Source organism: Callospermophilus lateralis, chromosome 17 (assembly GCF_048772815.1).
Source record: "Callospermophilus lateralis isolate mCalLat2 chromosome 17, mCalLat2.hap1, whole genome shotgun sequence".
Taxonomy (NCBI): Eukaryota; Metazoa; Chordata; class Mammalia; order Rodentia; family Sciuridae; genus Callospermophilus; species Callospermophilus lateralis.
The window spans coordinates 57,950,195-57,977,865 of NC_135321.1; the positions used below are offsets into that span (position 1 = coordinate 57,950,195).

Genomic DNA, 27,671 nt, shown 5'->3' on the forward strand with positions numbered 1-27,671 from the left:
TGTTCCTTAGCTAGTTTTCTCGGGTCTATATGAGAACCAAAAATTCAGGGTAGAAAAACCAACCCCTTTCCAGAGGAATCTCATCTCTTTAGGTTATGAAAGCTCAAAGGGAAATATTTTGTCATCTGTCCAGATACCTCTCCTAGTTGCAGTGGGAATGCCAAATGGTACATTGCTCCTGTTGTGCAATTGCTCCAATGGTACATTGCTCAGGCCTGAATCTCTTCCTGTTTCTTAGTCTCACATTTCTAAGGTGTGTGGATTTTCAGTAGAGGCAGGTATGTTAATGCTTAAAATTTAACACGTAGTGTGGAATTGTCTATACCTAGACTTGAACCCTTCGGTAAGTCTATGAGTAACTCCCCCCCAGAGAAGCTAACAACATGGACCTGGCTGGGCTGCTGTGAGTAGCAGGTTTCAAAGTCTATGAAAGCTTCCTCACAGGACCTGGGTACTGGGGACAGTAGCAACTGCAGCTTAGCAAGGAGGGCTGTGGAGGTCATGCTATCTTTGGTGCAAGAATGTGTCAGGCTCTGCTATAGCAGCTGCTTGTCCAGGCATACTGGAGGGCAGGTGTGGGTGGTTGCTGGAACAGCCCATAGCAGAGCTTCATCTTGCAGATTGATGATTTCAAGGCCACCCACCATGAGAGACTGAACCAGATTAGCCCTCAGCTCATCCAGGCCAAGAAGCTGTTGCAGGACATCAGTGAGTCCCGCCGCCAGTGTCTGGAGGAGCTGGCCCTGCAGAAGGAGCTGGTCAGCTGGCTACACGACGAGCTGAGAGGTATGGTGGGAGCTCAGCTTCAGGTGTTTGCCAAATGGGGTTCCTGACCTTAAGGATGTCCTGCCTCAATCATTTGCATGTGTTGGGTTGCGGGGGCAGTGTCTGCTTCTAGGCCCACAGTGGAGTTTGCATCAGGACAGCTTTTCAGACTTCTGTTAAAACTGTTTTCCTTTGTTGCTCTTTCCATCTGTGGACACTGGCATCATTTTCATAAGCATCCTGACTCCTTTTTCTCCTTCAAGCTCATTCTGCCAGAGGCCTAGGCATGCTCTTGCCCACAGAGGGGTGTTGCTGCTGTAAGCTTGTGTAACCTGTATACTTCTCTTCCAGCCTAGGGCTGGGCAGCCTATGTGGTTGTGTGAACTAGATAGAGCCTGTGTGGTTGTGTGGACTAGATAGAGGCAGGGGAGGAGAGGTAAGAAAGAAAGTTCAAGGAGGTGGAGCGGGGACAGCACTCACACACCACCTCCTGCTGGCCACTGAGGCGTCACTGGCTCCAGCTCTCATCCAGAGCTTTGCTGCTTCCACCTTGTACTCCTGAGTCTGCTTTGACTTACATTCTTTGATTAGTAATTAACCCTAGGGGAATTATCTCAGTTTTTTAAATAATTGATTGCCCATTATTATTATTATTTTTTTTTATTAGTTGCTCAAAACATTACAATGATCTTGACATATCATACATTTGATTCAAATTATTTACCAATGGAACGTGTTTTTGTTTAGGTGATAATGTTTGTAGATTAAAGGAAATAAGGTACACACAAGCCTAGACCAGTGCCTGGGACATTGTTTGGTAAACATTAGATGCTGGTCAGTGGTGTCATCATATGCTGCAAAAGAAAATGTGTCCTGGTGTCCTAACGGAAGGCAGGAAGTGCCACACAAGCTAGGTGTTTACTTAGTGTCTATCGATGGCCTCACGAAGGATCTTGCCCCAGGTGAGAGTTGTGCAGCATCATGGAGTGGTCCTGTGCTGACTCCCTCTCTGCCCCAGGCATCACCGAGCTCAAGGTATTTGTGGACCTGGCCTCCATCTCAGCTGGAGAAAGCGACGTTGACGTGGACTGGGTGGCCTGCTTCCATGTTGCTGTGCAGGGCTATGCGTCCCTGCTGTATAAGCTGGACAAGAAGGCAGACTTCAGAAAGTTCATGGAAATTTTAAGAGAACTCTGGAAGGCTCTGCAAAATGACCCCCATCTGCCCAGTAAGCTGGTGAGTTTTGTTCCTGATTCCAAGGTGTGGAGGTCTTGCAGCCTTGGGAAGCAGCTGTGCTTTGAGGGCACGTGAGCATGGAGGCGTGTAGGCAGCCATTTAAACTGATGTTTAAAACCAGATTTTCTTCACTATGGAAATGCTTTCTTTGTCTTGGGTTGGAAGAGAACTACAGAGCTGCATGTCAAGAGCAGTCACCACCCTACAGTACAAGTGTGGAAAGAGCACAGTAAGACGCTTGTGAAAGGGTGTGCAGCAGTTTTCTCTGAATTTAGTAACTGTCCTTTTATTTAGTTACTTTTTGGTATTTTTCACAATTGATGTTGATTAATTTTTTTATCAGAAAAATAAAACATTTAAGTAAATTACCTGTACCAGCGTCTGAGTAAACTTACACTCATAACTTACCCAATGAGAAGAGATGTCCAGAGGCCTGCACCAGCCTTGGGACAGTCCCGTATGTGGTTGGAGGGTGGGGAGATGGACAGAGAGAGCAGTTTTGCAGTTTTTCTGCTAGAAGCTCATTTTCTGTTGCGATTTTTTCTGTTCTTCTGGTCATGCTCAGGGACCAATGCAGGACATTAAGAATTTAGGGCTCCTGTTCAGTCAACCATCTCTCCTCAAAGGGCCTTTGTTCTGGGAACCCAGGAGGATGGTGGCCTGCCACCAGAGAGCACGGCCTGTGGCTATCTTACAAATCAACCATAAGTGCAGGCCAAGTGCATTCCAAGTGTCAGCTAGAAACCTGGCACCAGTGCAGCCACAATGAGTGGTCAGGGTCCTGAGGAACAGGCAGAGTCTTGAGGGAACAGGCAGGGGTACCTGAGGCAGCCTCAGGCAAGAAGTTATGCCTGGAGCCCTAGAGGAGGGTGGCTGGAGTTTGCCCAGCAAGGGCAGAGGCAGGAGGAGGACATCCAGGAAGATAGTCATTCGAACCCTGGCCCATGTTCTCTGCTTTTGTTCCAACAGCGAGATTCTGCTAGGAACTTGGAGTGGCTGAAGACAGTGAAGAAAAGCCATGGGTCCATTGAGCAGTCATCTCTGTCTCTGGCCACAGCAATCAACAGCAGAGGCATCTATGAGATCAGGGCATCCACAAGCGACCACAAGGTGAGCCCTCCCGGATTCCAGGTGCACTGTTGGTGGCACGCACTGGTCTGCTGCAGAGTGAGCGTTTTAGCCACCAGAAAATGGCTTCTAATCACGTTTTGCCTCCCAGATCTCCCCAGATGCCATCCTGCACCTGATCCTCCCTGGGGGTCACAGTGGCCTGGAGCCAGAGCGCTCCTACACTTTAGAAGAGCTGAAGGATCTTTTAAACAAGCTGATGCTGATGTCTGGCAAGAAAGACCACAAGAATATGGAAGTGGAGAGGTTTTCTGAGGTGAGCAGGTGCCCTGTTGCCTCAGGCTGGGCATGCTCACTGCCCTGCTTCCTGCAAAGGGGAAGGGGCAGGGGTTGGCTTCTGGTGGACAGAGTGGCTCCAGAGAGTGGAGCTTGTGGGTCTGCAGGGTGCACCTTGCCTGGAGCCACATCTGAGGTGGGACAGGCCCTGGAGGCCCTGGAGGCATCCTTAAGATTTGTCACCACTGGTGGTTAATCAGCTGCATTTAGCAGGAGGTGACCAAGTAGATAGTTCTGAGAAGAAGTATGAATGGCTTCATTTACTCTGTAAATTGGCAAAGTCAAACACCTCAATATTCTAATGGGCACTCTTCATCAAAACTAAAGTAACTGAGCCAGGTGTGGTGGCACATGCCTGTAATACCAGTGACTCAGGACGGAGTCAGGAAGAGTGTAAGTTAGAGGCCAGCGTCAGCAACTTAGTGAGATCCTGTCTCAAAATGAAAAAGGGCTGGGACATAACTCAATGGTATAACACCCTGGGTTCAATCCCTGGTAGCAACCCCCCCCCCCCAAAAAAAAAAAAACCAAAAAAACCCTAAAATAATTGTAGATATAGGTTGTTGGTTTTTGTAATAGTCTCTCTCTCTTTCTCTTCCCTTCTTCTCCCTCTCTCTCTCTCTCTCTCCCCCCCCTCCTCCCTCCCTCCCCCGCCTCCTGTTATAGGTTCTTTCCTTACAGTTTATTTGCACTTCACAGTAGACAATTTTTCATCCAGTGCAGCCGTAGAGCCAGGTTCTGGCACATACTAGGCAAGTGCTCTACCACTGAGACCAGCCCAGCCCACAGTCAACATTCTTATCTGCCACCTGATCTCTTCCTGAAGGTAGCTGCCCTCTTCTAGGCTTTTCGTGTTTCCCAATGACCCTGAAGGAGGAGTGAACCCAAAACCCTTGACTTAGAACCCGTGTGTGTCTAGATTAGCATGTCCCCCTGCAGTAACTCGCTGTGACATCTGCCTTATGCCCTTGTTTCCGCCAGTTATTCTGCTATGTGCAGCGGCTCCTGCAAGCCTTCCTGAACCTGTACTCTGCGGGAAACATGCTGTTCCAGACCTGGACTGCCGAGGTCTACTGCTGCCCCAGGAATGGCATCTCCATCTGCATGGACTTCCACTTGGAGTTGGTAAGCCAGTTGACAGAGAGTGGGGACGTCACCCAGCTCCTGGAAGCCCTCTGCAGGCAGATGGAGCACTTCCTGGAAGACTGGAAGGAGCTGGTGAGCAGAAAGCGCAGGGAGCACTTCTACCTCAACTTCTACACGGCCAAGCAGCTGATCCTCCTGAGCACCGAGCTCAGGAAGCAGAGTCCCAGCGAAGCTGCCCTCATGATGCTGTCCTTCATCAAAGTCAGCTGCACCCCAGCTGATGTCTTAAAAGCCACCAAGGGGTTCAGTGAGGCTCCCAGACACCACGTGAGGACAGTGATGGAAAAATTACCTCCATTGCAATCCGCTGAGATCAGCCTGGTGACCAAGCTGAGGGCCATCATGGAACAGTCCCTGGAGAGCATGAGTGTCTTTCTGCCTGGCTGCCTGGACCTGGAGGCCCTGGACTCGCCTGGCCAGGATGAGCGGGCCTCCTGTGGAACGGTCTCTCCCCATGGGCTTGCAGGCTGGCCAGCCCAACCTGGTCTTGTGTGGCCATTCTGAGGTGCTGTTGGCTACCTTGGCCATCTACATGCAGGCCCCAGGTCAGCCCCTGCCCACTTTCAATGAGGTGCTACTCTGCACCCCAGGGACCACATTTGAGGAGGTTGCCCTGTTCTTGCACTGATGCCTGGCCCCGGTTTCCCAGGGGCACAAGGGCTACAGCCTGCTGTTTGCGGATCAGCTGAGCTACAAGGTGGCCAGCCAGGCAGAGGCCCTCTTCCGCAGCCTGTGCACACAGTGTCCCCGGGAGGACTACCAGCTGGTGGTGGTCTGCGTTGCGGCACGGGAATGCTGCTACCTGCCCTCAGCCTTCAGCCAGTACAAAGTCCACCTCATCCCCCAGGCACCCCTCCATGCCATCCAGGACTACCTGGCACATCACTACCAGGTCCCAGCACAGACCCTGTCGGTGGCAGCTGGGGTGGGAAGGCAGTCTCTCAGGGCTTCCCAATGACCCCTGCCTCTGCAGCAGTGGGCACCTCAGATGACACCCTCTGCAGGTGGGAAAGTGAGTCTCAGGAGGGTCTGACTCCCTGCAGTCAGTGCTTCCTCTAGAAGGGGCCCCCTTTCCACCCAGGTTGTAGTTTCTGAGAGCCCGGCTCCTCCTGGCATGGACTTCTCTGCAGGTCACTTTTTTCTTGTGTAAACTCTTGACCTCTTCTGGGTCACATTGGTGTGATCAGAGGAGGCACAGCTGCTCTGGCTCTAGGAGAAGAGTGCTTTGCACCCTCCCTTCAGTCACTGTCATGTGTCCTTAATAAGAGGTGGTGACTTCCATTTTGTTGATTTCATCCCATGAGCATCACTGTGCCCTGTCAGGACAAAACCTGCCCTCCCCTCCCTGCTCAGGACATACCTCTGCTTTTACTTTATTATACTTCCACTGCTGTCATCATGGAGAATGCCAGGATGCTGAGTGGGTGACAGCTAGGGACTCTGGCTTCATGGTGCAATTATGCTCTAATCTGATGTTCCATTGCATCAGTTTTGATTTTTACATAGAGAAGTAACTGTTTTTTTTTTTTTTTTTTAAATGGGGATTTACCTCAGGGGTGCCCTATCACTGAGCCATATCCTCAGCCTTTTTTATTTTTTATTTTGAGACATGGTCTCACTAAGTTGTTTAGGGCCTCACTAAGTTGCTGAGGCTGGCCTTGAATTTGCAATCTTCCTGCCTCAGCCTCCCAAGCTCCTGGGATTACAAGTGTATGCCACTGCTCTTGCCTAAGAATTAACTTCTAATCTCTCCGGATTCTGTTCCTCTTGGTCCATGGGCTTGGGATCTCATTTCCTTATTTTAACATTACAGGGAAGTCTCTCTATGTGAAGAGATTGCATGAAAAACTGAAAAAGAAGTTAAATAGTGAAAAGGTGCCTTTAAAGATTGTTCGGTTGACTGACACTCAGGTGGATGAAGGCCACATCCTGGGCTCCCTCAATCTTTCTGGGATGCTCAGTTTCGGAAAACGCCTATGATATTCCACTTTGATGTGACTGCTTCGGTAAATGCCTATTTGGTAGCTGAATGGCCACATCAGAAGGTGTAATTCCAAGGGCCCTACTTGCTTCTCCCTGTATGAAGAGTCCCTTCTTTTTACACCTACCTGTGGTCAGTACCCTTCTCTTTAGGAACAAGACAGGAGGGTCCTGGGGGTTGGAAAAAATGGTTGGCGTTTGTGTATTTTCAACCCATGCTTCTCTGTCTTTAGGTACAGACTGGAACTTGGGTTTTTCTTTTCAAACTCCTCATTTTACAATACCTAATGGATATAAGTGGGAAAATGTGGCTTCGGAACCCATGCCATTTATATATCATTGAAATCCTAGTAGGAAATTCAGTACTGCCGAAGAGGTCTTCAAAGCTGGTAAGCACACAGGGCATTTGCAGGTGATCACAGCACACCTTTGCTGCTGTGGCCTATGGCCTGAGTTGACACATCTTAATTGTTTCCCACTTTCATGTTAAGGGAGCAGCGAGTATGTGTAAGGCAAAATGCATGCTTAGACTTAGATCTTAATGATGTCTGGAATGAGAATGCTCTCGTATTTATTGATTGGCAGCGTCTTGCATTTTCTGGATCTGTCAGATCCATGCTATGTCTGGGTTGAGTCTCACCTGTGCTGAGTATTCAGGAGATTCCTCTGTTGATGGCCATTGTCTCTTTTACTGCCAGTGAAGATAGAAGGGCGACTTTGCACATAGAAAGCCATTAGCTGGTGGGAGTTCTATGGTCGCACATGTGTTCGTGCTTGGAGGAGAGATCACGCCACAGGAGACTGGGTTGGAAATGGATTCCTGGTTAATAATACAGCTACTGTAGTTGAGCTTCTTTAATACCCTAAGGTGCAGATGCCAGCCTCTGTGAATGAGAGGCTGCAGAATGCAAACAATCACTGTGTATTTAAGTGATTGTTTTCATAAAGGCCAATCCTGAGTAGATCGCGTGGAGGGTTAATATACATCTTTCAGGAAATCAAGTTCTAACTTATATTTATGTCTCTCCTTTGCAGAATTCACATGCCCCCCAGTTTAGTTTTCTTGACATCTTCCCCAGAGTCACCTGCAGACCTCCCAAAGAAGTGATAGCCATGGAGCTGAGCCCTGAGAGAAGCTTCAGAGAGCCTGGAATGGACGAGAGAGAATTCCGCAGTACCACTTTCCAAAGACCTTACCAATATTTGAAAAGATTCCATCAAAAACAAAACCTAGACACATTTCAATACCAAGCAGGCTCTGTTGAAGGTACCCTAGGGGAGTGCATCCAGCACCTCCTCATATATTGTGGGGTCATCAACCCCTCCTGGTCAGAGCTCCAGAACTTTGCTCGGTTCCTCAACTGTCAGCTCAAGGACTGAGGCCTGTATGTTCTGTAATCCAGGCTTTACTGGATTTACACTACCAGGCTTCAAGAATTTTGTGGTCACCTTCATGATCTTCATGGCAAGAGACTTTGCCACACCAACGCTTCATATCTCTAACCAGAGCCCAGGGAAGCACATGGTCACCATGGATGGGGTTGAGGAGGAAGAGCTCACCCCCTTCACTCTCTGGAGGAGGTGGGAGTCAGAGCCTCACGCATATGTGTTCTTCAATGGTGACCACGAGACCATGACATTCATAGGCTTCCATCTTCGGCCCAATGAGAATGGCAGCGTTGATGCCATCAACCATCTCAATGGGGAGATAATCAGGAAAGATGTCATGACACAAGAACTATACAAGGGGCTGTTGCTTCAGAGGGTGCCCTTTAATGTTGACTTTGATAATCTGCCCAGACATAAGAAACTCTTGAGACTCTGCCAATCACTAGGAATTCCTCAGGCCCTTGATCCCGATGAAACATATGAGCTTACAACAGACAACATGCTCAAGATTCTGGCCATTGAGATGCGATTCCGCTGTGGGATCCCAGTTATCATTCTGGGAGAAACAGGCTGTGGGAAAACCAGGCTCATTAAATTCCTTTGTGATCTGTGGCGTGCTGGTACCCAGGCTGAGACCATGAAGTTGGTCAAGGTTCATGGAGGAACAACCACAGCCATGATCCACTCCAAAGTCTTGGAGGCTGAGAAAACTGCCTTATATAATAAAGACCAACACCAGCTGGACACCATCTTGTTATTTGATGAAGCCAACACAACAGAAGCCATAAGCTGCATTAAGGAAGTCTTGTGTGACCAGACCGTGGATGGCAAGCCCCTGGAGAAGGACTCAGGCTTGCACATAATAGCTGTCTGCAACCCTTACAGGAAGCACTCCCAGGAGACCATCTGCTGTTTGGAGTCAGCTGGTTTGGGGTACAGGGTCAGTGCAGAGGAGACAGCAGATAGTCTGGGCTCTATTCCCCTCAGGCAGCTGGTGTACCGTGTCCATGCCCTGCCCCTGAGCCTGATTCCTCTGGTGTGGGACTTTGGGCAACTGAATGACACTGCTGAAAAGCTCCACATCCAGCAGATTGTGCAGAGACTGGTGGACCATGTCAGGATCAGTGAGGACGAGACTCATGTGATCACGGAAGTGCTCTCTGTCTCTCAGAGGTTCATGAGGAACACTGAAAGTGAGTGCAGTTTCGTCATCCTCCGGGATGTGGAGCGCTGTGTGAAGGTGTTCACATGGTTTCATGGCCGCAGCAAGATGCTCTTGGTGAAGCTGAACACCTTTCTTTGTGAGATCAGAGTCAGCAAAAATAACTTCAGGAGAGACCCCGTCCTCTGGTCCCTGGTGATGGCTGTGGGGGTCTGTTACCACGCCTCCCTAAAGGAGAAGGAGTCCTACCGCAGAGCCATTTGCAGGTATTTTCCAGAACCATATGACAACAGTGGGGTCATCCTGGACGAGATCACGCATGCACAGGATCTTTTCCTGAGTGGGGTGCCTCTGAGGAAAACCATAGCCAAGAACTTGGCTCTGAAGGAAAACGTCTTCATGATGATCATCTGCATTGAGCTGAAGATACCCCTATTCCTTGTGGGAAAGCCTGGCACCTCCAAATCTCTTTCCAAGACCATAGTTGCAGATGCCATGCAGGGCCAGGCCGCGCACTCCGCTCTCTTCCGCAGCCTGAAGCAGCGGTGTCGTTCCAGTGTAGCCCCCACTGCACCCCACAGGGCATCATAAACACTTTCAAGCAGTGTGCTCGCTTCCAGCAGGGGAAAGACCTGCAGCAGTACGTGTCTGTGGTGGTGTTGGATGAAGTCGGCTTGGCAGAAGATTCCCCAAAAATGCCCCTGAAGGCTCTGCACCCACTGCTGGAATATGGGTGCATTGAAGGTGATCCTGCCCCCCACCAGAAAGTCGGCTTCATAGGTATTTTCAACTGGGCCCTCGACCCTGCCAAGATGAACCGGGGCATCTTTGTGTCCCGTGACAGCCCCAGCGAGAAGGAGCTCATAGAGAGTGCCAGAGGGATCTGCTCTTCAGACAGCCTGGTGCAGGACAGGGTCCGAGGGTACTTCGCTCCTTTTGCCAAGGCCTATGAAACAGTGTGCAGCAGGCAGAACAAGGAATTCTTTGGGCTTCGCGACTACTATAGCCTCATCAAGATGGTCTTCGCCACCGCCAGAGCATCTAACATGAAGCCTTCTCCACAGCATATTGCACAGGCAGTCCTTCGGAACTTCAGTGGCAAAGATGACATCCCTGCTTTGGACATCTTCATGGCCAGTTTACCTGAGGCCGGGTGTGTGGAAGAGGTCAGCACCCTGGAGCTCATCAAGCAGAACATTTGTGGGAGTATGCAGAACATATTCCCAGCAGTAGGGGAACCGGAAGAAGCTGAATCCCGCTACTTGCTCATACTGACCCAAAACTATGTGGCCCTGCAGATCCTGCAGCAGTTATTCTTCAGTGAGGACCAGCAGCCCGAGATCATCTTTGGTTCCAGTTTTCCCTGGGACCAGGAGTACACCCAGATCTGCAGAAACATCAACCGGGTGAAGATCTGCATGGAGACTGGCAAGATGGTGGTGCTGCTGAACCTGCAGCACCTCTATGAGAGCCTGTACGATGCGCTCAACCAGTACTACGTCTACCTCAGGGGCCAGAAGTACGTGGACCTCGGGCTCGGCACCCATCACGTCAAGTGTCGGGTCCACCCTGACTTCCGTGTGATTGTCATTGAGGAGAAAAATGTGGTGTACGAGCAGTTCCCCGTGCCCCTCATTAACTGGGTGGAGAAGCACTATCTGGACCTCAGCTTGGTGCTGCAGGGGTGGCAGAAGAGCATTGTGCAGGAGCTCATGCAGTGGGCAGAGCAATTTGCTGACGTGAAGGCCCATCAGTTCCTGGCTGGGCACAAGTACAGCCCTGCTGACGTCTTCATCAGCTACCACTCTGACGCCTGTGCCTCTGTGGTACTGCAGGCTGTGGAGAGGCAGGGCCCTGGGGACCTGACACAGGAGCTGTATCACAGAGTATCTGAGGAGGCCAAGCTGGTCCTGCTGGACTGTGCCACACCAGATGCTGTGGTGCGGCTGAGCACCTCCACACTAGGTTCATTTGCTGCACAGACCCTGTCCCAGGAATACTGGAACAAGCAGCAGCACCACTCCTTTGCAGATTTCCTCCAGGCCCAACTTCACAATGCGGACCTGGAGCGCCACGCCATCTTCACAGAGGTGACTGCCCCCATAGCCTTTCCTTTTTCTTTCTCCCAAGAGCCCTTGCTCTCTGGTGCCAGAAGGTCTCAACTCCATTTAAGGCACTGTTCAGAAGGAAAACCAGTATGTCCCCTCCATGTTAGGCAAAATGAGGATAAGTCCATTTTTGTCTCTCTCACCTGTTTGTGAGCAGAGCTCTTTTCTGATAGCAGCACTGGGCACAATGTTCACTTCCCAGAGTGCTGGGCCCACCCGGGTTATAAGTGATTGGCCTGCTTCTCATTCTTGGACAGCTTCTCATAATGGACGAGGTTGGTTCTCCTTAAAAGACACTGGCCCGCTGTGAGGGCTGGCTGTGTATGTGTCAGAGGCAGAGGGATCCTTGGGGCACAGGTGTTGAGTCTGAATTTGCATCTGTGCAGGAGACCAGGAAGGGACTGCTGACAGAGCTTGAGATTCAAGCTGTGAGTGCTGGGTTGTGGGGATGGGATAGGTGGAGAGACATGTGGAGGGCCTTGTGGATAGCCTTGAGCTTGGTCTTGACTGCACAGAGAGGAGCTATGACATGCCCCAATGACTGGGTGATGGAAAGACAGTGGAGTAAGAGAGTGACATTGAGAGGATAGATCTGTCAGGAAGTTCTGGCATGGTGCAAACTGCAAATGGTTAGCTGGCAGCATGGGTGGGCTGATCATCAATTCCATGGAGGGTGGCAGGAGGTGGAGGACAGTCTTCTTGAGCTCACTGTAGCTTTGTGCTATCATCATGGAGTTCCCAGGAAGGAACGATGGGTTTGGGAGCCAGTGGTGACATCTGTTTTGAATAGGTTTGGATGTCTGCTGTGTGGTTGGATGTAGGAATAGGAAACTTGTCAGTAAGGACAGGCCCAGAGAAGGGGACGAGATCCAGGTGGAGTGACACATGCCTATAATCCCAGTGGCTTGGGAGGCTGAGGCAAGAGTATTGAGAGTTCAAAGCCAGCCTCAGCAACTTATGGAGGCCCTAAGTAACTTAGCAAGTCCCTGTCTCGAAATAAAAACTAAAAGGAAGGGTTGGGTTATTGCTCAGTGGTTAGACACCCCTGCATTAAATCCCTGGTACAAAAAAAAATGGGGTCTGGAGAGCTTATGTGCCTGGTGATGTCTGGGTTTGCACTATGGGGTGTGGTCCATGGCAGAGAATGGAGAATTACTGAGGGGAGGGAGCATTGCCAGTGGCTAACTCCTGATAGCATGAAATAAGATTACAAGAAGAAATGGCATTGTTCTGAGCCCTAAAGGATCAGGAGGCTCCCAGGTAGGGAAAAAAGCAAGAAGAGAGACATTGACCTCTCGGGAGGAGATCAAAGCATCTTTTAGTCAGGGCAAGTCTTCTCTCGGCCATCTGTTGACCCTGGAGGTTCTGCTTGCCTCAGCCACTCCTTGTATATAAAAACTGCTCTGGGTTGGGCTTCTTTCTGTCTGAGTGCCCACTGGCCCTGGGTTCTGACCTGGTGCTCTGTGCTCTTACTTAAATTCAGCTGATTGCTTGTGTACCCATTTTGTAGGTCACCACCTTCTCCAGACTGCTGACGAACTGTGACTGCGAAGCTCTAGGGGCAGAGGTGAAGGGCTTGGCCCTTAAGCCTGTGATCCTGTCACTGCAGCAGTTTGACACTGAGTACTCATTCCTCAAGGAAGTCCGGTGAGGTGCCCTGCCTGCCCATCACCTTTGGCCCCTGCCCTGGGAACGTGGTATTGCATGCCAGGGTGTGGTAACCACTTGTAAGGAACTCTGAGTACTATGGAGGCTCATTGCTCAGCCTCCTGGTATGCCCCTCTGGCCCCAGTTGTAAGACAGCTGTGTCCATCTGTCTCCTGAGCACTGTGTGGCCCTTTTCTTCTCCATTGGATTGCATCCTCACCTTGTGGAGGGAGACCCCACCTGGATGCTGGGTTCTGCATGGCCTGTGTTTCCCTTCACTTTGTGGAGTGTTATGATCCATGTTTTTGTTTGTTTTGTTTTTTGCTTGTGCTGGGGATTGAACCCAGGGCTGCTCTACCACTGAGCCACATCCCCAGCCCTAATTTTTATTATTATTAATTCTGAGATAGGGTCTGGCTGTGTTGCTGAGGCTAGCCTGGAACTGGTGACCCTCCTACCTTAGCCTCCTGAGCTGTGGCTGCCCATGTTTTAGGACAGAGGACTCACTTGGGTGATTCTCTTTTCCTTTCAGAAGCAGCTTAATGAAGACAGACAGACATAAAATTCTCATTGTCCAGATGGATTTTGATGATGGCACTCACAGTGCTCAGCTCATTGCATCAGCTAAGTATGTTCTCAGTAGTTTTCTAGGAAAACATAGGAAGCCAAAATCTCCCCAGGACATCCTGAAGAATTTTTTCCATGAAAACAGTGTGGAAATAAGAATGACTCTCCCTCCCAGCTCCTGACATGGGCTAGAGAAGCTAGAGAGTAAAGGATGAAGGAAAAGGCCAGTAATGGCACAGAAATTGTGGAATGCTAGACCTATCAATAATGGAATTTTTGTAGTGTTTAGGAGAATGTGTTAAAGCTGTGTGTGCAGTCATTTACAGTCCTTTTTTGATCATTTTGATTTTGAATCACATAATTAAAATTAAAGTTCAGTCTGAGATGTAGCTTGGTGGTACAGCACTTGCCTAGCATGTCTGAGGCCCTAGGTTTGATCCCCAGTACTGCCTAAAAAAAAAAGAAAAGAACTTATCATAAGTTTAAGGGCAGTAAGACTATATAAATAAATTAATATTTATTCAACATTTTTGTGGTGTTCATAAATCTGTTGCTTTCATAATTGCTGTGTTCTGTTACCTCATGTAATTAAGAGTGACTTCTGCCCCTTTAAAGCACTGGGAGCCTAGTACAAGTTAAGGCCCAGCCAGATCCTATAGGGAGGTGATCTGCGGCCACTGGGTGTGCAAGGGCCACCGTACCACACTGTACTTTCTCAAAATGGGAAGGCCAGTAAGCCCCAACCTCTGGCTTGTGGGTGCCCTGAGACCTGCAGGGCGGGTGGGGATTCTGATCATCAGTGAGAGGTAGGAAGTGATCCTGCCAATTGGAAGCCACCCTTCTCCTCTCGTGAGAGATGTGGTGGCCCCTGGAATTATGTGGAATGTGGTAAAGCCCCAACAGCTCCTGGGACACGGCAGCCATCTCACACCTTAGCTTTTGCTCCATTGCTTGCTTTGTTTTGATTTTTGTTTTCTCAATAGTTATTCTGCCATTAATGAAATCAACAAAATACAAGGAACTCAGGGCTGCGTCTTCTTCTATTTCATCACAAAACTGTCCCGGATGAGGAACAGAGCATCCTACATGGGATTCCATGGAGGTAGGGCCGAAAGATGAGTGACTGTCTTTAAGTATGTCTGAGCTGCCTCTTGGGGTCCCATGCTGCATCTAGGTCAGACACCAACCCCATCTGTCTCTGGGCTTCTCTGGGCTCACTGTTCACAGCCATCGCTCTGGGACTTGCTGCTGCTGTGTCAGCATGGCCTGGTCTACCTCAGGAGTGCATGGGACACACTCCTGCTCCCACTCTTCATTATACAAATGACTCAGAGATCTTCCCCTTTCACACCAGCCCTAGTGCTGACTCCTTTGCCTGCTCCTGGGAAAGTACTGTGTTCAAATCAGCCCATCCCTTTTTTTGTGGAAGGTCACCGGTTGGCTTATGTAAGACAATTGGTATTTTGGAAAGAGGGAAACAAGTTTAATAATTTTATAGATGGAAAGTCAAACTGTCAGCACCTTGCAGCACTTTCTAATTATGGGACAGTAAGTACGGTAAGATGAACGTAAAGAACTGTGAACAGGATCCATGGAGACTTTGCATGACTATATAAATCAGCCTCAACACCCATGTTGATGGTGAGTGTGCTGATGTGATGTAGGGGGTCTGATGGGTTTTGGTGTGTTCGGGGATGTAGGCTTTGAGGTGCCAATCATCACTCTGACAGTAGTGTGATTGAGCATCTGGACAGAGGTGTGCCCCTACTCATGACACACAAGAAGAAAGCAGAAAGATGTGAGAAGACTTGGTGGCTTTGTTCTTCATAGGGCTGTGGCAGTCTGTGCACATTGATGACCTCCGAAGGTCCACAGTCATGGCTGCTGATGTGACTAAGCTGCAGAGTGTCACCATCAGCCAGCTGTTCATGCCAGGAGGCAGCCCAAAGTGTGAGTTGCAAGGTGACAGACTGCAGAGGTGGGGGCCGAAAGGCAGGTGAAAGGTGCCAAGTTAGGCAGCCTCCTGTGAAGCTGGAGTCAGGGCTGCCACATTTGAGTCACCTTTGAGTCTTGGCACCTGCCTACAGCAGGAACTCAGAATGTGGCACTGAACTGCCTGGCTCATGGTCAACATAACCAGAGCCTTGGGAAGGCCAAGGAGCAGCATCTAGTGTATCAGCTGGTGTGCTGTGGGTCATGTGCCAGCCCTCAGCCCAGGCTGTGGGGCACCTGACTAGTGGATGATGGATGTCCCTTCAACTGGAGCTGCCACTGAAGCTTGGGACAGGAAATCCTGGTGAGGCTCAGCCTAGGCACAGACCTGATACTACCCACCCCCTTCCTTCTCCAAGTGGTGACTTGATTGTGTTCCCTTCATTTGCAGCGAAAGGCAACCAGGAGGAGGTGATGGAGGCAGAGACCAGCAAGTCAGGGGAGGTGGCAGAAATGGAAATGGAAAAGGAAGTTTCTGAGGAGATGGAATGGGATACTGCGGACCTGCGGGGCAGTGAAGTGAGTTCTCCTCTGTTCCCCTGTTGGCTGCAGGTGGCTGATCTGGAGAAGCACAGGCAGCTGTGCCAGCGTCAAACTGAGTCTTGCCTTCTCTTTATGCTGGAAGTGTAGGGGACAAGATCTGCCTTTCCCTTCTTTATGAAGGCTCTTAGTTAGCTCTAGGAGCTGTCCCTCAACTACTGGCCAAATTCAAGATGTCAGCCATCACCTTGCCAGTGGTCCTCTGGGGGTTGGGCAGTACACAGGGATCAGCCGGGTGAGGTCAGTAGGTCAGCTTCACCATGGAGATTGGTCACTGTTGATTTGGGCAGGTGGACACCAGGCCACCTTCTCGTGTGGGTCACCCACCCTGGACATGGCAGCAGCAGGCGATGTGCTGTCTCCCTTGGCAGGCACAGGTCCTGGACACCACCAGACTGCTGAGGAGCTGTGTGCAAAGTGCCGTGGGGATGCTCAGGGACCAGGAGAGCTGCCCGCGCAACATGAGGAGAGTCACCATCCTCCTCAGCCTCTTGAACAGGGATAGTGTGTGCAGTGGTATGAGTCATGTCCCTGCTTCTCATCCTAGTCCAGCAAGCCCTTCCTGAGCAGTGGGAATCAGTTGGCTGAGTATGGAGAGCTGCCCTTCTAGGTTTCTGTGGCTTGGCAGATGCAGCTGGCATAGCGGGAATCTCAGGACATCTCATGAATTCTGCTCTAGAGGTGGCCTGGCCAGAGGACTTGTAGCTTCCCTCTGCGGGAGAACTGGTCAAGTAGCACAGCAGAGCCTCCAATTTGGTGCCCACAGGTGGACCAAATTATGTCCTTTCTGCCTTTTCACAGCCGCGTTCTTACGGATATCTAAGATGCGCCTCTCCTTCCTTCTAAAGAAGCAAGAAGAGAACCAGCTCTGCAGTCTGAAGGAGTGGGTGGGGCGAGAGGCTGCAAACCAGGATGCGCTCCAGGAGGCCGGCACCTTCAGGTACTGCAAGCAGTGGGCAGTGCAGGGACCTACTATACCATCCCAGGGGAAGGAGCACACCAGGTGTTTCTTTCTCCATCTGTGCGGGGGGCAGAGCTATGTTTTTGCTCCAAGAGCCCAAAACAGACCTGGATGGTGGGCATGTGTGGGTTATTGGCCATGCAGGTGGTGGTCCTAGGGTGTTTATTGGCCACCTGGATGTTGGTCTTGGTGGATTGTTGGCCACCTGAATGGTGGTCATGGGGATGGTTGGCTTCCTTTCTCTGATTTTGTGTCCTTAACTTTTTTCATAATAGAAAACTTTAAAAAAAATTGTTCTCAGGATGTTTGCCAGCATGTCATAAACCAAAGCCAGGTTTGCCATTCAAGGTTATTGAAATTGAGATGGTTATGTGCAGGGAAGTAACAGAAATTATCTTCCCATCCCTACAGCTTGAAGTAACAGCAAGTACAAAAATAGGACCCAGGAGTGTCATTTATTATCTGTAATCATTTATTATCCTGTAATACCATGACCCTTTTCTTCAGACTTCAGACAACCTTTGAGGAGCCTGTGCTATGGGGACAGGAGGGTTGCTCAGGGTCTGAGATGGAGGGTCTGAGGGTCTGAAACCACCTGTTGGCAGGATGATCTTAGGCCACTGAGGTTCTCCAGGTCCCTCCAGCTCTGCCCTTCTGACCCCCTGGCTCCAGGCCTGCTGCACCACGTGGCCCACAGGGGGAATGTTGGCGAAGGCAGAGTCCTGGGAGGCCAGGGCCCATGGGTGCTGGCTTCCTCACCACAGGAAGTTTTCTGTTTCAAGTTCGCTCTGCAGTGCTCCTTGACTTCTTTCCTAGTTACATTGTCTGAAGGAAGTTTGTGAGCCCAGAAACTGAACATGCTTTTGTCTCCCTGAATGGTCTGTCTCCCTTTCCTAGCACATGTCCAAGCCATGTTCCATCGCCCCTTTGCCACTGTTGCTCTGGTCTTGCTGGGTTTGCCAGCCTCCCTTTTCACTGCCCCATGGTCTCCACAGCACCCGAGACCAGTTTCTTCCCCGTGGTCACCAGCAACACCCAAGAACAACTGGACCTGTTTGCATGGTACCCTCAGTGCTCATTTCTGAGGCTGGCAGGATGTCATGACACTTCACCAGCACTGTGTGTCTGGGACTTAATGTCACATACCCTTGGGGCTAGATAGCCAGCCTCCTTGGAGTCCTTTAGGCCAGGAGTCCTCTGGTTTTTAGTTTATCATGTTATGCAGCCTGTTGCCTTCTTTTTTTTTTTTTTTTTTTTTTTTTTTTTTGATTCTCAAGTTGTTTTAAATTTGGTCTCTTGGAGACCCTCTGTGGTGACTGTTACTCTGGAGCACTTTTCAGGGCTCTCAGCTGCTTCGGCCCAGGGCCCCTTTCACCGCCTCCCCCACATCCATTGTGTGTGTTCTAGTCTGGGGTCTTAAGTCAAGGTCATTGTCCTTGCCTAATGGATTTTTTTTTTCTCAGTAGATGTTTTTAAGTTATCTCTAGAATCCTGTGTACTATATATCCAGAAAAAAAAATTCCCTACAAAGGGCTTCACTTTTTCCCCCAAAACAAATATTTATTAATTCTTGTCTTTTATCATGAGTAAAAAATATATCATTTTAGCATGAACGTGAGATGTAGTTAATTCAACCAATTAAGCACTGTCAGTCTAAAGTACTCAGGGTTAGTTACAGAAACACCTAGAAGAAAAGCCGAATTCTAGATAAACATGTTTTCTTATTTAACTTTGTATCAAATTTAGTTTGATCTCTTCATCTTTATTATATTTTATCTATAGCTACTTTTTTTTCCTTAAAATATTCATTTAATTTTTTTTAGTGAAGTTGGTCCTTATTTGATTTGTTTATAGAACCTAGTAGGCTTGTTCTGAAAAAAAATTATATAAAAATGCAGCAAATATTTCTTCACCTTTTCAAGGCACTAGTTACTGTTATTAGATGTAGAATTAAGTCCTATCCAGTCCTGCTAACTAATCTTAAGACAATTGCATTTGTGAATCTCTTGTACTTAAAAGTGATAGAAACTTCAATTTGCAGCCCTGGCTTGTAAGCTAGATGGCTTGTTGACACAGAGGAAGGAGGTGTCAAGAACAGCACTGGCTGTGATACTGAGCCACTGTCCCTTATCCCCTGTCCCACTCTGCTGCAGGCATACCCTTTGGAAGCAAGTCCAAGGCACAGTCACGCCTCTGCTGGCCAGCATGATCTCTCTCATCGACAGAGATGGCAACCTCGAGCTTCTGATCAGACCAGACTCACCAGCCTGGGCCCGGGACCTGTGGATGTATCTTTTTAGTAACACTAAGTTGCTGAACATTCCGCTTGTGATGAATAACATAAGGTGAATGAAAATCCACACGTCACCCTCAGTAGCTCTCCTGGGCTTGAGAATGTAGGCTCTGTTTTCCAAGGAACGTTTCGCCAGCTCCTTCTACATCCTAGAGGCCATGGCATGCTGCAGGCCTTTGTTCCATCTCCTCTCTCCTTATTTTCTTCTCTCAGGGCACCTGTGATAGCTCAGAAAGCCGGGTTAGACTCTGTGTGCAGTGGGGACACTGACCTTTGGAAAGAATATGTCCTTAATCATGCTCATGTTCCATTATGCATGATCTCTCTCATCGACAGAGATGGCAACCTCGAGCTTCTGATCAGACCAGACTCAGTATCCCTGTTTTGTGCGGGGCCTTCCCAAGTTTCCTGTTCAGATTGCAGGGACTTCAGTTCTGGAATGTAGACCAATAAGGTGCAAGGGAGGGACAGGCGCAGGCACTGGAGACCTGGTTCTGCCTGAGGCTTTGGGCCCCCTCCTAGGCCCTGCATAGGTGGCCTGCTTTCATTCTATCTATAAACAGGGGTTATGAGGTAGCCCACCAGTTCTTGTTCAGCAGGAGTCCTGGCCATAAAAGGAGACAGCAACTGTCTATGCAGCCTTGTTTTATTTTGATGTGGTGCAGGGGATGGAACCCAGGGCCTTACACATGCCAGGCAAGCATTCTACCATGGAGCCACCTCTGGCCCATAGCACCTTCACCTCTCATTCACCTCACCTCACTGCAGATCCAAGAGTGAGATGTCCTCCATCGTGGTGCAGAACTATATGAGCCTTCCCGAGGGTGCTTGCAACAGTGTCCCCTTCAGCTGGAGAATCAGGGACTATGTGGAAGAGCTCTGGGTCCAGGCCCAGTACATCATAGATGTAAAAGGTGAGACCTGCTCAAGATGGGCCCAATGCAGCCCTGGTGAAGCAGCCTTTATCCACAAAGACACTGCCTGACCATCAGTGGGCAGACAGCAGCCAGCACCTGGTAAATTCTGGGACTTGTAGTTTTCACACTTTGCATGTGAAAAACTACACATTTTAAATTCTGGGACTTGTAGTTTTCACACTTTGCATGTGGAATAGGCTCAAGTTCATGTCCTGCCTTCATTTTGAAATTTCTGCTGAAGGAGTGAGAGTCATCAGGAGGTCAGAAGCCTGTAAGTCACACCATCAAGTGAGCCTGTGAGGTGATTTAATAGTGTACTGACCAGCAGGCTGGTGAACTGGAGCATGTTCCAGCAGGGACGGGGCTTGCTACCTGCTGCAAGTTGACCATTCCTGTCCTGAGGCTCAAACCCAGGAAAGGTCCCCTTTAAGCTTTCTCAGCAAATTCTAGCAATGAAAGTGTGTCCCCTTCTTCCATGCTAAACCGTTCATCCATCCTGAGTCACACAAGCTAGAGAGTGTGTGCTTTGCTGTCACTTTCTGGGGGCTGAGTTTGATCATAGTCATTCCAGAAAAGCCAGTGGTAGGGCTGTTTTTGGAAGTCATCTTTCATGTACACATGAACTCATCTTTTCAACATTTACTTAGAGAACCAGTATGTTCAAAGTGAACTTGTTTTCCTGGGTCTGTATTCTGCTGCATATCCTAAACCAATGTGAAGCAGTCTGTTCCCTGCTGAGAGGGTGTTTCTTCACCTGGGGCAATGCCCTACCCAACCCTGCTGGTCCAGCAGAGTGTGCAGCTGGGAGCCAACTCCCCATCTGCTGGAAGGCAAATCTCCCTGGTTGGCATAGTCTCTGGCCCCATCCCTGATGAATAGCCCACTCAGTCCTGATTCCCTAGGAACCCGGGGTTACTAGAGCCCATTACACTGAACAGTTGTGCAGCACAAAACTCAGATTCCCTCAGATATTTTTTCTTGTTGGGGCTAGCATGGCCTAAATTGAATGTTGATCCTGCCTTTTTTTCTGTGTCCCCTAGTCTATACATCCACCACTCTCTAGTCCCATAAGGCAACCAATATCACTTTGTCTCTGAGTCACCCACAGGGGCTGCTCTAGCCTATGGCTCTCCTTCCTGGGGAGCAAGCTTCTCTCAGCTTGTGGCTTCAATTGTCTCAAGCCACTCTGGCTTCCTCCCTGCAGGATGGTCAGATAAGTTAGTAGAAATCTTCCAGCAGACTCCCCTGGGCATGTTTCTTGCCAAGCTCCCTGGAGAGCAGCAGCAGGAGCTGGTTCAGTGCTACTTGAGGGACTTCTTGCTCTTCACCATGAGAGTGTCCACCTGGGAGGAGCTGAAGGTAGGTATCCACTCAAGGTCATGTGTGGAAATTGCATGGTCTGGACTGGGGGCAAACATGGGAACTCAGCTTTTGAGAGCTAGTGCTACCATGTAGGTTCATCTGCGCTACCATGTAGGTTCATCTGCACTTGTCAAGTGCCAGGCATTCATTAGAACAGAATGAAACCATGCAGAACACTAGGCTGAGAATGTCCCCTGAGCTTCTCAGAACACAGGGCCAACCCTCATCACTCCCCAAGGCCTCCAGGAATGCACATTCTAGTAACTTAAGAAGCTTTCCAAATTCCTTGTATCACCCCTCTTGAAATTGTTGAGTTTCTCTTGACAAAATTAAAATAAATATGTAACTGATCTCTTAAGGTAAGAATAATAAGTGAAATTCAGTGGAAAGATTAATAGGTTTTGTTTTTGGTGCTGGGGAGAAAACCTAGAGCCTCAGTCCCATCAGGCAAGTGCTGACTGCAGAGCCAGAGCCCAGCCCAAGATGGAAACTCAGCTGCCTGGTAGTCACACGCAGAACAGAAAAAGAAGATGGAGAATATGAGAGAATATACTCTAGCCAGCATGACGAAAGGTTAGCGAGGAGTTTGCGGAGAAGGAGCAGAATATACTCTTATTTTTAAAATGGGTAGAAGTCACAAGCCAGCTACACAGGGTGTAATTGTGCAAGTTTCTAGAAAGCTTTGCTCACATGCTTAGCCCTACCAGTGACTCAAGAGAACATATAGAGTCTCTAGATGCCAGTTGTACCTGCTCATCTGGCAAAACTGAGTTTTCAAAAAGAAGGGAGGGCTTACAGGCTTCCTGGGCAGATGCTGAGCAGTGGTCACATGGCAGGGTGATTGGAGAGCCTGCCCCCCCGCACCGCTACTCATCAGAGGCCAGGTAGGTGCTCACAGCAAGGTTTTCCTGCTTTTTGTCTGATTATGAAGAATTAGAAACAATTTAAATGTCCAATAAGTGAAGAAGGGACAAATTATAGTATGTCCATTTTAAAATGGTTGTTTGCAACCATTGAAAAACAATGTTTGCACAGATGATGAGTGATAGAGGATTCTCATAATCTAATCTTGAGTGGAAAAAAATCAGGAACACAGTGATCTTGATTTGAGGATGATTCTGAGGAAAGGCACAGCTCAGAAAATGGCTAGAGGCTCTACTGAAAAGCAATTGAAAGATAGGAAGTCTGGGTTGTAATTCTCTTTTTTGTGATTTTTGAATAGTTCTGATTTCCCACAGGAAAACATCTCTATAATTTAAAAATTCATACTGAAAACCTTTCAAAACCCCAGTTTCTGCAGATGGCGCTGTGGTGCTGTGTCTGTGAGCTGCAAGCAGCCTCAGAGAGGCCCGAGGAAGGGCTCTACCTGCCGTGGGTGCACCTGGCCTATCAACATTTCAAGACCCGGCTGCACAACTTCTCCAGAATCTTGACCATCCACCCACAGATTCTACAGAGCCTCACTGAAGTTGTACAGAAGCAAGACATGGCTGGCAGTGAGATGGTATAGCCCCCCTCGGGAGGCGCCTGTCCCCAGGAGCACAAGGAGAGACCCTTTAGGGGCCTGGGAGTCAGCATAGCCCAGAGGTGTTGGGAAGAGCTGGCTAGTGCTTCCTGTCAAGACCCAAAGGAGCAGGTTATGAGCCTGGAATGCAAGGACACACTCTGCCAGGACCTCTGGTCTAAGGGGCCCTGTGGGGTCATGTGACCACTCTCCTCTTCCCACTAGATGTGTTGGCTGCAATGGCCTGTGCTGAAATGCTGATAAGAGACACCCTGAAGCCGAGTCCCCAGGCCTGGCTGCAGCTGGTGAAGAAGCTGTCCATACCACTGGAGCTTGTCTGCTCGGATGGGTACTTTCGAGGCAGTGGGAGCATAGCCAGAGCTGTCACTGCGGAGGTCAGGTGAGACCCAGAGCCCGGCTCTCCCTGGCATGCTCGGCCTGTGATCATCAGTGGACTCCAGGTCCTGGCACACCTGGCAGCAGGGTGAGCAGGTGCTCCTGCCACGGGAAGGACTCTTTGTGCACTCACTCTGCGCTTGATGAACCCTGTCAAGTGCCCGGCATCTCGTTAGATGCTTGAGAAAGAGGATAACCACATGCAGGGAGGCCATGGTGCCCCAGAGCCACAGAAAGGCAGGTTATTCAGCTGCACCTGGAGAACCACTGTGGTGGCAAGGAGCCATTAGAATGGACAGGGGCAGGCAGAGCAAGCAGAGGGGCAGGCCTTCAGGGTGGGGAGGGTCCCAACCTGTGCTATGCTGTGAGGGTCAAGAGGAACTCACTGTGTGCAGGATTATGAGAGAGTGAGCACAGTGACTGAGCATGCTGAGATAGCAAAGTGAGACCCAAAGTCCTGCCTGCATGGAGAGCCGGGGGAGTGCTGAGGGCAGGGCTGGTGGATAATCCCTCCTGTCAGCTCGCCTTCCCGTGTTGCCTTACACCTGCCTTCTCATCCCCTCCTCCTGTCTCCGAGTTCTCTGTTGGAGCTGAGTGTGTAATACCCTCTTTTGACAGAACCCAGTGGAGTCGTGTTTTCTCCATTGCACTCTTTGTGGAACACGTGCTCCTGGGGACCGGGAGCCAGATTCCTGAGCTGGGTCAGCTGGTGACCAAGTACGTCTTCTCACTAGACAAGGTGAGCACTGGGCATGTCTCTTGGTGGGATGCAGAGACATGTGTTGTTCATGAGTTTGCCCTGCCTGATTGCTGTATCGTGGCATGTCACTTAGGGATAATAATGACTATGTAGAATGGGACTTTTGCAGGAAACTTGCTTGTGGATGCTTTGCAAGAGCTGAAGAGTTAGGCTCCACCCACCTCCAAGCTGACCTAGAGCAGGCCAGCATCCTAGCCCTCAGGGACAAAGTCACCACCACCCTGAGCAGGGTGAAAGTGATGCAGGAGAATGCCACTGCAGTGGGGGACTTCAAAATACACGGAATTCATTGGACCACGGGAATAGAAAACCACTGAGCCTTTGCTCCCAACACCAGATAAAGCCAATGATAGCACAACCAGTGCCCCTCAGAGAAAGCCACCATCTCTGTGGCCAGGCTGTCTGGCAACAATGGTCACTCAGCACAACCAGATTCCCACCTCTTTCACCCCATGACCTGGGCTAGGGTAACTGTTGTGTGATCTCATCCTGTGGTTGGAATGCCATTGACCTCCAGAGTGCCCACTGTCAGGGTGTCTGAGAAAGGCCATTGTAGACAGGTATGCAGCCTTTGAAATGCAGGCGGGCACACAGGAAATAGATTGGCATACCCAGACTTGACCAGAACGTCAGAGGCCTTGTGACTGTTGTGATTGCTATGAACTTTGGTGTTCACCAACTTATTTGAGGCCTGCTTTTACTTCTTTTGGATGTATAACTAGAAGGGGACTCACAGTATTAATTTATTAAATTTCTCTGTCTCTCTTTTTTTTTTGTCCTGGTGATGGAATGCAGGGGTGCTCTACCACTGAGCTACATCTCAGCCTCTTTTTAAATTTTGAGTCAGGATTTGGCTAAATTGCTGAGACTTGCCTTGAACATGTGATCCTCCTGCCTCAGGCTTCTTTATCACTGAGTATGTGCCACCTTGCCTAGTTCAGAGTTTTTTGTTTTGTTTTGTTTTAAAAATGAAGAATTTTAATAAAATTTAATAATGAAGAAGTTTGTTTTTAATAATGAAGAATAATGTTTTAATAATGAAGAGCTTTTTTAGAATACTTTTATTTATTCCTTTATTTTATTGTGGTGCTCTGGATAGAACCCAGAGCCTCACACATTCTAGGCAAGTGCTCTACCACTAAGCTACTACCCCAGCCCTCAGAGGGTTTAGATATTCATTGCCATAATAGCTAGTGATGCTGAGCTCCTTTTCTTGTGCTTCTCAGGTATTTATGTATCTTTGGAGAAATGTCTTAAGTCCTTTATCCATTGCTGAGTTGGTTTGTTAATTAACAAATCAAATTTATCAGGATAATAAACACACATCATTTCCAAGTTTGATCAATCCTGGGAATTCGAGGATGGCAAAAAAATATCTATGGATGTCATCAGTTATATAAGCTAAAAAATAGACTCTAAATAATAGTTTCAAAAGGTAAAGAGAGCATTTGACAAAATGTATGATTTAGAAAAAAATATACCCTCTGCAAAGTAGCAATAGGGAACTATTCTTACTTGTATAATGCCCTTATAGAACACCAGTACTAACACTGATACCACGGGTTACCAGTGACAAGTTTTGCTTCCTTACATGGTGAAGTTTGAACATTAGAGAAACACGCAGAGGCAAGCATATAAAGCATATTTAAAAATGGGTCACATAGACTTCTCCCAGAAGAGAGAAGGGGGCCATAGCCGGTATCCTGGTATCCCAAGAAGTGAGGGTGTTCTGCCTTTTTATATGTTCTAGGCTTCCTTTGTTCTCCTGTTCTCTTCTCCTTTATCTCTCTCCTTCCTGTGTAGGTGACTAGGCCCAGAAGATGCTTGGTGGGATGGCCAAAAGGTGAAAAGCAGATGGGCTGGAGGGGTCAAAGTGGAGTGATCTGGGCAGGAAGGGGGCTTAATTAAAACTCCCTATAGGGAGGGACAATCCCTGGGACAGGTTACCTTAGCAACATGTTGGAGCAGGGGCAGGTTATCTTGATGAGGGTGGAGGAAGTGTTCTGAAGGAATTAACATTTCAATCCTTCCATTCTCTGAATTGACCCATCAGCCTGTCTAATTCTGGCTTCAATATCATGCCTGACCACAAACTCTCAGAAACAGCCATTAAATCATTAAATTCACTATCCTGCATTGCTGAAGATGTGCATTTCTAAATGAGTGTCCTGGAGACACTTTGATTTATTTTGTGGTCCTCAGGTGGAACTCTGGGCCTCATTCATGCCAGGAAAGGGCTGCACCACCCAGCTGCTTCCCAGCCCAACTTCTTGTTTTTACTGAAGTAGACATACGCTAGACTGTTAGTACAGCACTCTTTAGAATCGTGAAAACCCAACTACACACTAAATATCCATTACTGGAAAGAGGTATCTGAAATATTCATGGGAGCTGCCATACAGTGGTTAATGCCAGTGATCTGCAGCTGATCTCCCAACCAGGAACTCACAGAATTGGGCCTGCAGTGGGGCCTCCCAGGCCACAGGGTTTAAAGGGCAGAATGGCACAGGACAATGGCAGGATGTTTACACAGGCACACAAGACCTCAGAGAAACTTAGGAATGTGGTTACCTGGGAGCGGAGGGGGGACACTTATTTAGAAAGGGCTGCCTGTGCTGCCACAACTGGATCTATGTGTTGTTACTTTAAAATATGATATAACCAGGGGTGGCAGTACATACCTGTAGCCCAGCTCCTCAGGAGGCTGAGGCAGGAAGATGGCTTAAGTCCAGGAGTTTGAGAGCAGCTTGGACAACACAGCAAGACCCCATCTCTAAATAAGTAAATAAATAAAACAAGATCTAAAGCCAATATTACAAAAATGCTGAGGTCTCTCAGAGCTTAATGGTGTGTAGCAATGGTCATTACATTATTATCATTTAAAGTTTGAAATTAATCAAGAGAAGGGAAGGGGCAGACCTGAAAAGAAAAGGAAGGAAGAGGGAAAATTTAGACACTGGGAATTTGGTTCTTCCCTTTTAAAAGCAGCAGAGCCACAAAGAGATAAAAGGATGGGAAACTCCTAAGAATCCCTGACGCCTTGGGCTGCCCCAAGGCACAGCTGACCCCTGCCCCTCCTCAATGGGTGCCACCCCTCACCAGGCCTTTCTCCTTCAGTGTGTTCAAGAGAACTCTGACCTCAAGACCCACAGGCCCTTTGAGGCTGTGATGACCATTCTCTGTGAGTGCAAGGAGCAAGCCAGCAAGAGCCTGGCCAGGTGAGAGAGGGTCTGGGCTCCAGGCGAGAGGGATTGCTGCGCCTGGGGTGCTGGCATCTGCCTTGGAGCCCATCACCTGCTTGGATTTCAGGTTTGGAGTGCAGCCATGCCTCATTTGCCTGGGAGATGCTCAAGATCCTGGGTGTCTGCCCTGTGGCCATGTGTACTGCTTGCCTTGCATCAAGATCTGGCTCGTCTCCAGGCAAATGACCTGCCCCTACTGTTTAACTGTCCTGCCAGAGGAGTTCTCTATGACAGTTTCCCAAAAGCACAGGTAAAACACTTTTCTCTTTAAAAGTCTTCCTCTTTTTTCTGTCCTTTTTT

At 48.9% G+C, this 27,671-nt stretch overlaps 1 pseudogene across 1 annotated transcript in view; it reads left to right on the forward strand.

Moving 5' to 3' along the window:
- LOC143382663 (E3 ubiquitin-protein ligase RNF213-like) overlaps positions 1-27,671 on the forward strand; it is an 86,874-nt pseudogene that overhangs the window by 35,218 nt on the left and 23,985 nt on the right. The window contains exons 9-31 of the transcript XR_013154547.1: positions 621-786; positions 1,784-2,001; positions 2,971-3,111; positions 3,221-3,385; positions 4,387-5,505; positions 6,363-6,557; positions 6,765-6,920; positions 7,567-11,172; positions 12,701-12,837; positions 13,370-13,465; positions 14,388-14,506; positions 15,235-15,366; positions 15,788-15,915; positions 16,308-16,452; positions 16,738-16,876; positions 19,051-19,242; positions 19,959-20,104; positions 21,312-21,466; positions 22,761-22,974; positions 23,193-23,373; positions 23,988-24,108; positions 27,247-27,347; positions 27,439-27,621. The product of XR_013154547.1 is annotated as an E3 ubiquitin-protein ligase RNF213-like (transcript). The remainder of the gene's footprint in view (positions 1-620; positions 787-1,783; positions 2,002-2,970; positions 3,112-3,220; positions 3,386-4,386; positions 5,506-6,362; positions 6,558-6,764; positions 6,921-7,566; positions 11,173-12,700; positions 12,838-13,369; positions 13,466-14,387; positions 14,507-15,234; positions 15,367-15,787; positions 15,916-16,307; positions 16,453-16,737; positions 16,877-19,050; positions 19,243-19,958; positions 20,105-21,311; positions 21,467-22,760; positions 22,975-23,192; positions 23,374-23,987; positions 24,109-27,246; positions 27,348-27,438; positions 27,622-27,671) is intronic.